This window comes from Parasteatoda tepidariorum, chromosome 8 (genome assembly GCF_982258835.1).
Source record: "Parasteatoda tepidariorum strain Cologne lab strain chromosome 8, Ptep-v5.0, whole genome shotgun sequence".
Taxonomy (NCBI): domain Eukaryota; kingdom Metazoa; phylum Arthropoda; class Arachnida; order Araneae; family Theridiidae; genus Parasteatoda; species Parasteatoda tepidariorum.
Genome location: NC_141762.1, coordinates 59,179,905 through 59,190,707, shown reverse-complemented (window position 1 = coordinate 59,190,707; position 10,803 = coordinate 59,179,905).

Genomic DNA, 10,803 nt, shown 5'->3' with positions numbered 1-10,803 from the left:
GGGGGGCGAAGATTCAAAAAAGAGCCTTGGCAACAGCGACGCGAAAGAAACTTTAAAGGGGGGGGGGGAGGAGGCAAAATCGAATTGTAAATTTCAAAGCCACATCCAAGTAAGCCTATACAGATTTTTTATCATTATTTATTTATTTATTTTATTTAATTAATCCCAATAATAGGAACTAAGCAATGTAATTGGTGATTGTACTAAGAGCGATTTGTTAACATTATAGGAATGTTCTTAATAATTATAGAAATCGAAAAAGATAATAAAATAATTAATGTTTATATGACAACACTGATAAAAATTAACCCTTTCTCAACCAGAACAAATGGATTCGAAACGTCAAGCAATAGGATACATGCCAACCTAAAAGTTATAGGTTCCCAAAATATTGAAAGTTGTTAGGTAAGCTTAAATTATTGAAACTATTAACGTAAGCTTAATTTTAATTCCACCAGCACTTAAAAACTTCATATCCCCGTAATGGGATGCCTGCCAATGACATAGAGTGGGTATCACGATCCTGATTGGTTGTTGAAACGTGGCATTTGTTTACGTTAGCAACTGTTCTTTCCATTCTATTTCGAGTAAGCCAAACCAGTCAAGTATCAATTCTCTTAAGTGACTTACTCTTTATTTTTTCACAAGGATTTTAATTCTTTCACGATTTTTTTTCCTTACATAACACAGAAACAGGCACGAAGCCATGTAAAACATGAATAAACTAATTGTGTATCGAAGTTGCCAGGTATACGAAACAAAAATATATCATGTTTACAATAAAAGACAAAAACAAATAATGAACCTTAGTTAAGTAAAAAAGGTAGGCGAGAAAGAATTATATTTCAAAAAATTCGAAGTGCAATACGGATCTGTGCTTAATTAACTTCAGGTTAATTAACATTTAAACATGTGTAGAGAAACTTAACGAGCGATTTTGCTTAGATACGATCAGCTACCGCTGACGTCATAGGTCACATGTGTGAGTATTTGTGATCTTCTTCTGCAAGTGCCAATACCCAATTGGGTCTTATATATATATTTAAGATGATTATAGATAATGTTGGTAAAAGTTTTCGAAAAATAAATTTATTAAATCAAAAAGAAAATTTTAAATGTAATTTTTTCTACCACTTTATAAGGGTGGGAGTAATCTTCCGTCGAAAAAGGGAGAAGTTGCCAATTATGCTACAGAATCGGATCACAGTATGTAGCAATAGGAATCATCATCTAAGATTTTACCATATGACACAAATGGGACACCGGTGTCCGTTTTACACATTTTTTTTTCTTACTATCTAACTACAAGCGCAGTGGACTGATCCCAGCAGATCACCGAAGTCAAGCATCACTGGTTGCGGTCAGTGTGCGAGTGGGTGACCACTTGGATCAGTCTGCGTAGGGACCGAGGGTGTGCGGTATTGGTCCTCGTTAATCTGTTCTACCGTAAAGTGCTCGACTTTGCGTGCAGGTCGTCGGGCTACCGAAGCGGGGGTGCCATCCCCTCTGCAGAGGATCAAAATTGTGATGGCATGTCCTCGGATCATCCTCAGGGATGTTTCCCAGACCGTCGCCAATAGCCCATTGTGCAGCTCTAGTGCGACGTAAGTGAACAACAACAACAACAAGCAAAAATATATTTTGGTATTTTTTTTTTTTTTTTTTTTACATTTAATAGTTACTGAAAAAAATCTGTTACATTATTGGAAGTATATTTGTACTAGAATTTAAAATCCAAAAAAAGGTATATAATATTCAAAACTTTATCAATTATTGATAATGACATCAAAGAAATTTCAATGGTGAATCACTGTTTCTATAAGATTTATGTAAACTACAAATAAATGGTAATTTGAAAAATTATTTTTGGAAGAGAGTAGAGTTAGAAATATTTTACCTTTAATGCAGAAAAAGGCACCGATGTTTGAAGCATTATTTCATAAATATAAATTATTATAATGCTAAGTATAATATTTTTCATTTAATTTGAATCACAAAATCATGAAAAATATATTTAATTAAAATTCTGCGTACATGGGTTAAAGAAAAAAGATACGTGCATAGTTAGTTGCTTAATACAAAAATACAGTTTTTGTGTTATAAGATTTAAAATAATAAAAAATACATATTTTGTACATTCTTTGAGGCGACTTGATTTTAAATCTCTTGTAAAGATAGACCTAAATGTTGCGGCGACTCTAGATTACATAAAGCCTTAAGTACTGGGGGGAAAATCGGAAATAAGTTAAAATTAAATAGTAATCATTAAATTAATTATAAAATAAAATTATATGCGTCATAAATTTTTGTTACTTTAATCTAGTTTTGCCATTAACTCGAAGCACAAAAGAATATCAAACGGGAAAAAAAATTGTCTTAAATGGTGAACATTATTACCATTGAGATCAAGAGTAAAGGTCAGTAAAAGAAAAGGTCAGTGGGACTTTGGGTCAGGGGCAATAACCCCTTCCTTGTCCAGTATTAATGTGTGCCGCTATTTTATTTTAAAACTATTTTTTAAAAGCGAAAACAAGTTGAAAATTTTGAATCGCATCCGTTTTTGTTTACATATTTCTTAACGGACCTCGGTAGATAATTAATGATCATCGCTTACTTCTTACACATCCTGTTATTTCGAATACTATTTTCACAGAATAAGTTCACTCATAAAATGAAAAACATCTTGCTGAATGAATTCCGATTTTTTCATCGAATAACAGGAATAAGAAAATAACGTTAGGATATGTTATCAAAACAGGGATCATCATTTTAAGAGGATGGGATATGTTGATTAGAACTTTTTTTTAAATTTAGTTTAAGTATTATGTTTTTGACACCAAAAACTAATTTTTTAATTGACAAGTATAAATGGTAACAAGTATAACATCAGTCACGACATATTAAACGTGCACCTTGCTGTGTATACACTCTGAATGTTTTATTGCGAGTTCGATCCTGTCAGTCGATAAACAGTCGGTGTATACGCAGCAAGGTGAGCGTTAAATCTGCCGTGGCTGAAACTCCTCTCGTTTATTGTGATGCAAGAAGTTTTAACAGAATAAAAATATAAAAATTCAGAATTAAAAGATAAAAGGGCTTAGTGCTTGGCCTTGATTGAGTGGTGTGTGCATTAACGCATGTTACGAATGGAGTATGTCCGCCGATAACATAAGATGCAAAAGCGACATAGTCGCACAGACCTCTCTATCCATAAACAGGACCAAAAACGTTACCGACAGAATAATTCTGGTTATAGTCTGAGTGTTTAACCATTTAAAGTTAAGCACAGGTGGGGCTAGCAGTTAAAATTCATTATAAAGACTTGGGTTATTGCGTTTTTACATCTAGGCCTAAAACTACCATCATATATCGTTATTGAACTTGCTCCATTATGATTTGTGTTATTTATTATTATTTCATTTGTAAATCGATTTAATCTCAGCCTGAAAAAAAACTGATAATAAACCTCAAAACATGCCAGCTCATAACTTTACTATATCGTGACATTAATTGCCTTAAATCATTTATGGCCCATGACCTTTCAGGACAAAAAATTAGTCACCCTAGTGCGCAAACACCGATGAATCCTCAGGCTTCATTAGATGACGCAGTGGTCAAGTGACGTGCTCAACTGCATGCACACTGCTTCAACCTGATCAAAGACAAGTAGCTATCAGTGAGATATTTTTGTTTGAAGCGGAAATTGTGTGTAAATATGGGTAAGATTAAAGATGTGATAGAGTGGTAAAAAGGGGCAATTGTGTTTGGCTGTGTCAATGGTCATATGGTGAATAAAGTTGCTGGATTTGTTGACGTTTCAAAGCTGACTGTTCAACGTGTCTACAAGCAGTGGTATAATATACGTGGTCGGAAAAAGATCCTGCATGAAAGTGACCGGAGACACGTTTCACGACTTTTCAATCAAACTCGCTTCCAAACTGGACAGGAATTACTTCAGTTACTAAATGAAGATCCATCCTAGTCTTTTAGTGAGAAAAAATTGTGAATGAGGCTGCATGCAATGAGCATATGGAGTCGAACATCTCGTAAGAGGTCATTGCTCGCACTTGCACATAAAGCTGCGCGACTTCAGTGGGCTAGAAGTCACCGAACATGGGCAGTTGCAGACTGGCGGAATGTAATATGGTCAGACGAATCACGTTTTTGCATTTATTCAAAAGACTCACGTCTGCAAGTGAAACGCAGACCAGATGAAGCATTTCATCCTGACTGTGTGCAATCATAGGTTCAAGCCGGAGGTGGGTCTGTCATGACTTGGGGGGTGTTTTTCTTATTATGGATCAGGCTCCTAATTGAGGGGGCCACTAACATGATCCAATATGTTTATTTGAAAGTTCTGGACAATTAGGAGTTGCCTTTCAGTCACCCTCTTCATGTAAAGTGTGTTGTCGATACCCCTATTATTCAAGATGACAACAGCAAAGTTCATGGAGCTGGAAGTATATATGACTGGTTTTATGAACACTCAGACACTCAATTACATCTCGGCTGGGCAGCAAAATCACCCGACTTGTACCCCATTGAAAATTTGTGCGACATGTTGGAACAACGGGTAAAACGCCAAATTCAGCATTCCCACAATTTGGTGAATTTGCGCGATCAAATCCTCAACGAGGGGCTTAAACTGGATTCGACGTACTTGCAAAACCCTTGTGGGCTCACTTCCTAACCGAATCCAGGCGGTCATCAAATCTAAAGGCGGTGTTACACGTTATTAAATGATCTTTTTCATGATTTCTCTAAGGGTGACTAATTTTTTGTCCGGTGTGCTTATAATGACGTGTTGATTTGAATACATTCTGAACAATAAGAACTCCTAAAATATCAAGCCTGTTCACAAATCGACTCGCAAACACAGCAAAAGCGGAGAGATACTCCAGCAGTTTTCAAGATTCCGTTCTGAAAGTTTACATTCGTTAACCATTCCATAAAGAATACTCAAAAACGCTAATGCCTTCTTTGAAGGAAACACTTAAAATTCATTTTGTAAAAAAGGGAGTAACGCTGAATCACTAAGAATCGTCTCGCTTTCGTTACAACTAAACTTTTATCAAGACCCGTTACCTATAAATATAAAAATAATGCGATTCCATACATATTATCAAACATAACTACAATAAAAAGGTAAAATTAAGTTAAATGAAAAGATTGCTCATTTTGCGAACGTGTTTTGCCCCCTAAACTATAGACTGGTAACTCAATTGTTGAATTTTGAGAATTCATTTCAACGATAAAGGAAACTCGCAACAAAATAGATTAATATTTTTTTTCTATTAAATCAAATGCTATCTGACCAAATGCTCTCCGAATTTTCTTTACTCAATGAGTGAAATCAGATGGTGCTCGTCCAAATGCAAAGAAGTCCTCTGCTGGCCTGTCATACAGAGAACATGTAAGAGAGTCAACAGTATTTAAAAGAAGATTGGCACGAAGAAAATTGTTACAATCGATGGCAAAATTTTAACTGCAACCACACGAGGTGAGGCAGTTTTAGGGAAAAGTACATTATCCATGGTTTGGTACATTATCCATGGCACTTTCCAATTTAGCAGAATTGAATCCTAAGTTCCTGGTCAGTTAGCAAAAAACTAAAGATTCCTTCTTGGCAAAATATTCAGCCTCACCATTTCCGGGAATGCCACAATGGGAGGAATTCAAGACACTTTAGTAAGGAGTTTCTAAATCAGAGCCCTGCATCCTTACAATAAGGGAGTTTTTGACTACTTATTAAAGGAAGGAGCTTGTAATGCAAAATTAGAATCGGAAAGGATAACTGTTCCTTCAAATTAATATCGGCGAATGTATTGTTATTCGATAGTTAGAATTGACTGCATGTACTCATCAAAATCTGTTGCGAAAACTTAAATGTTCAGAAAATATTCCATTATTCCAGCTCCATAGCGCTGTGAAAAGTCAAAAGGCGAAGCATCTGCATAAACATGTAACCAGTGATCAAATCTACAACTATTGTGGACGGTCTCCAAAGCTGTCGCACGTGGGGTTTCAGAAGAAATATTTTGACTTCCTAATTTTATGTGTTAGATCCATGAAAGATTAATGAATTTTCAGAGTGATGCTTAATCACCTACAGCTTTCGAATATCTCTCCAAAAAATATGGCTAATTTGTACAATAGTAACGCGAACAAAAATCGTTCTTCTAAGGATTTGCTGACTAAACGACAACTTGCTGACTTTCTCACTTCAATGAAAGAAATGTCTTTATTTCCACCTCAAATCAAGTAAATGCGATTTTTTAAAAAAAAAAAAAAAAAACACTTTAGTAGAATTAAAAATAGTAGAAATTTTTATCAAATATAAGTTTTCGTAACTACAACGGTTTTCGTAAAGACGCTTGTATCTTGTATCACAGTAATACAAAAATCAAAGTTTATTTCTACAGGGTGTCCCAAAAGGTCGTTTACAAACTTAACATGCTGGTCTGTCATATCATGATGAACAAGATTTACATAGGAACTTGTGTCCGAAAATTAAAACTGAGACCGCTAGAGGGCGATAAGTGCACGAAAACGGGAGAATGGGAAAAACAATCATTTCAGCCTTGGACGTTGAAGGAGAAGGACGAATGAGTTTTGTAACGCAGAAATGGCCGACTTGCATTACGTATACGGCGCCGCTGATGGAAATGGACGAGCCGCGGCACGGACGTACATTGAGCGCTTCCCAAACAGACATCAGCCAGGTCATGTTTTGTTTGGACGATTGCACCGCAGATTATGTGAATTAGATGCTTTCGTAGCACGTAGCCACAACGGTCGAGAACGTGCTACACGCTCACCTGTCGTAGAGGAAACCGTGCTACAGGAGTATGCCCCCGACCTGACTCCCCTGGATTTCTACCTCTGGGGACACATGAAGTCCATAGTGTACGAGACACCTGTAACATCGGACATGGATCTTATCGCCAGGATCGCGGAAGCGGCAGCACGTGTCCGTGACACTCCTGGCCAATTCGAACGGGTTCGTGAATCCATGCGCCGACGCTGTGAAACGCGCATTGTGGCGAATGGAAGGAATTTTGAGCATTTGCTGTGATGTAATGATGATTTATAATAAAAATCCTATTAACACCGCTATCGATATCATTTTTTTTCTCCTCATCCAAATCTGCACTTATCGCCCTCTAGCGGTCTCAGTTTTAATTTTCGGACACAAGTTTCTATGCAAATCTTGTTCATCATGATATGACAGACCAGCATGTTAAGTTTGTAAACGACCTTTTGGGACACCCTGTATTTAGCAGGGTATGAATAAACCAATAACCCTATTTAAAACACCTTATTACACCTACGTTGCAGGATAACGAGATATCACGTGATGAAATTCTTCCTAACAGTTTGCGTCAATAAAACAGATTAGTAGTAGTAGGAAGATGCATTCCATCATCCAAGTATTGTAGCAGAAAATGTATTTCCTCATGAAAATTACATGTTGCTTATTAAAATAAACTCATTGTAAAATTAAAAACTAAAATAAGAAAATGTAACTTTAATTTTAGCTTTACAGATAACCATTCTTTCATGAAATAGTATAACCACCTGCACTCAGCTGGCAATAAACATGTTGAAAAATAAACATTTTTCAGAAAATTTGACATTTTCTCTACGATTAATTAGATATTCTCGAAGATAGACTACTATTTTAATTTTAAAATAACGTAGATGAAAAATACCTGCCCAAAATATCAATAATTCTAATAATAAAATATGGTAATCATAAACAACTTGTTCTTCCAAAATTAATTTCAAAAATGAAATAATTGAGTCACCTGTCTTTAAATATATGAAAAAAGTTCATGAGAATATTAGCTTTTAAAGAGTTAAAGTCAATTACATGACTACACATTTTTGGGGGGAAAATACTAACAGTAAAAACATTTTGTTTTAACCTATAGGGGAGAGTCGGGTAGCCCCGCCCATTGTCAATTTCATATGCATAGAATATTTTTTCAAGTCAATGGGCCATCGGACATTAATTGTTATATTAAAAAAAGATTATTTTCAAAGTTTCAAGTATTTATGCAGCTGGTAACATGGTAAACAATAGTTTTGAAAATATAATGAATACAATAGTCATAAAATTAAGACAAATTGGTTGAATGTTTCGATTAAGCTTCATTTTAATACTAAAAAAATAATTTTTTCTATACTTACAGCATTAAAGTATGTAGTCTTAAGTTCAATTTGCACGAAGAAAGAAGTTTGTATGTAAAAAATTGTTCGAGTAATTACAAATTTACAAAAAAATTGGATTTCAGGTAGCCCCGCTCACATGAATGTCGGGTATCACTGCCCAATTTTATTTCGTCGATAAATGTACGGTTGCAAAGATTATTATTTTATTGCTTCAAATTCGAATGTTATATGCATTTTTAACAACAAATATATTTTTAACAACAAATACAAATACAATTAGTATCATACAAATATATGAAACATAAATTTATATATTTAAAAGTGAAAAATTAAATATTTTTAAAATGTAATTGATATATCCAAATTAAATTTAATATCAAGAAATCATAAATATTATGATAAGCTATTTGCTTACTTATTTATTTTCACTTATTTGTGAACGAATCAATCTACAGAAGCATTTGAATGCAATCAAAATACAAAGTGAATTTGTAATTTTATAAGAAGTATTTTATATTAAGTTTATAAGAAGAGATCAACCAAATAAGTTTATATTGAAAAACAACTATTGTTATTAATTATTGTTACTTAACTTAAGTTATTTTCGTTAAATATTTAATATAAATATATATTATTATAATATATTAATATAAATTAATAATGATAAAAAGTATGGCATTTGTTATTATTAAATGATAGAATTCACTAAAAGTATATAAATATGTAATAAATAAAATAATTTTGTGATAAAAATGATAAATGAGGTTTATCTATTGTCAATACATTGGTCATTCTCATTTACATCTGAAAAAATAGCCGAAAAACACAATTTTTGTAACTGAGCGGGGCTACTCGACACATTTTGAAAAGAGCTGAAAAACATGTTTTTTAAATTTCTATTTTTTTAAGTTTAACTATTCTTTTTTTGGCTTATTCTTTTTGCATTATTTAATTAGATGATAAAACAACAGAAACATACAAAAATGTTGATTATTACTCAGTATTATACAGAAATATAAGCAATACTCCTTAAGTGAGCGGGGCTACCCGACTCTCCCCTATATTTAATATAATTTAAAGAAGCTAACTATAACTATTTGTCAACAGTTATTATATATATTTTGCAACCTATCACAGGTAAATATATATTTTTTAATGCATAATGCTGTTTGTCTAAAAGATAGGTACTCTGACCGCCACTAAGTCTGCGGCACCCCTACTTGAAATTATCATACCTCGTTATAATAGTCACCGCCACAGCTCCAGACGAATGTCTGGCAGAGTACCTATCTTAGACAAACAGTAGTAGACAGATTGTTTACTTTTGAAATAAAAGTAGAAATATGATGTTTTTAAAATTAGTAATTTATATTTTCTGAAAATTGGCAGCCATGTTAGTTTCAAGTTGCAAATCACTGTTGCCTAACATATATCAGAGTTATCTATACAATTGTGGTGGACCGTAACTTCAATAAATGCCAACAGATGGCGTAACTAGTCCTAAAAAAAAACATTTTATTTACTCATTCTATTTTTTTACACATTCTGTTTATTCATATTAGAGCTCTAGAATTGCTAATTTCGAGTTGTCAGTTGTATTTTTTATTATTATCTTTATATATTATTAAAAAATGGTTTAAATTAAGTGTTTTTTTTTATTGTTCCAATAATTAAAGCACGCAACCTTAAACAACTTTAATTATGTTTTAAATAATTCCAACTTGGTGTTCGATCTGGAACACCTAAACAATCATAAAAAGATAGTCTTACTATTCATTGTTAGAAAAAAAAAGACAGAAAAATCACGAGATACGGTTAATAAACAAAGATCCAAATGAGATGTATATTTAGTTGTAACCTACATAAAATTATTGTAAAGAGCATTTATCTGCACTAAGAGACACTGCTCTCTGCTCGCCCGGATAACCAAGATTTTTTTCCTTAACCATCAATATTTTAAACAAAAATATAGAACATTTTGCTTTCAAAATATACAATTATTATAGCTTTATGTAAGAATATTTTGTTAATATGTTAATCGTTCGTAACTAAATAAGACAATTCCAGAAATTTGAAAACTAATCATCAATATTGAAACAATACGGTTTAACCTAAGGAAAACAAATCGTGGAACGTAATAAAAAATGGATTATAAGCAATTTCACTCATTGACGAGATTTTTAACAGTTTTCATAGCTCTTTATTAAGTTTTATTATTTTTAAAAATTTCACTACAAATGTTAAGATTTTTATCTGGCAAACATGTCCCTATTTTTTTTTTATAATTATCCACTTGAGTACGAGCTTATAAAGTAAAAGAATTAAAATCTCATAAGTGAGAAATAAATTCTTAACAATGGTCTTAAATAAACAATATTTAAAGCAAAAAAGCTGAAAAATCACAAAGAACTTAAATTTGCAATAACTTTCAAACAAATTGGAATTTTGAAACAAAATGTGCATAGGTTCAGAAATAAAAATGGCTCTTTCAGCAAGTCAAATTTCAACCATCATTTTAGCAGGCTACAGATCCATCAAACATATTTTTTCTTACAAGTTGAACAGTTAATAATTCTCAAACTAATTGAGGAATCTCAATTTTTTTTTTTTTAATTTCATCATACACTC